This window comes from Myotis davidii, unplaced genomic scaffold (genome assembly GCF_000327345.1).
Source record: "Myotis davidii unplaced genomic scaffold, ASM32734v1 scaffold72, whole genome shotgun sequence".
NCBI lineage: Eukaryota > Metazoa > Chordata > Mammalia > Chiroptera > Vespertilionidae > Myotis > Myotis davidii.
In genome coordinates this window covers 5,785,804-5,786,210 of record NW_006284618.1, presented here as the reverse complement: position 1 = coordinate 5,786,210, position 407 = coordinate 5,785,804, and the positions used below count along the sequence as shown (strand labels likewise).

At 62.4% G+C, this 407-nt stretch overlaps 1 protein-coding gene across 1 annotated transcript in view; it reads right to left on the bottom strand.

Moving 5' to 3' along the window:
• MMP21 (matrix metallopeptidase 21) overlaps positions 1-407 on the bottom strand; it is a 6,806-nt gene that overhangs the window by 5,626 nt on the left and 773 nt on the right. The window lies entirely within an intron of this gene.

The following is a 407-nucleotide window of genomic DNA, read 5'->3' as shown; positions in this document are numbered from 1 at the left end:
CCCAGCCGTATTTGGACAGGAACCGCTGCGGGAGAGAAACCCACGATCGGTGGGGCGCCCGGCCAACAGCGCGCGTTGCACACTATGTTCTCTGTGGTTTCGATCTGCACAGGCCGGCGCGTATTTGCTTAGCGGTTTCCATATTTACTACGTTGTGTGGTTGTGTGTTTGCCTGTGCTGGGCAGCGCTCGAGGTCCAGCACCTGAAAGGCGTGTGCACACGTGTGCGTGTGTGCACCAGTGACTGCGTGCACACCTGTGTGAGCGTGCACAGCTGTGTGCATGCAGGTGCGCCTGTGTGCGCGTGTGAGCCTGCGTTCAGGTGTGCCTGTGGCTGTGAGTGCGTGCACGTGCGCGCGTGCAGGTGCACCCGTGGGTGCGTGCGTGCAGATGCGCCTGGGCTGTGCG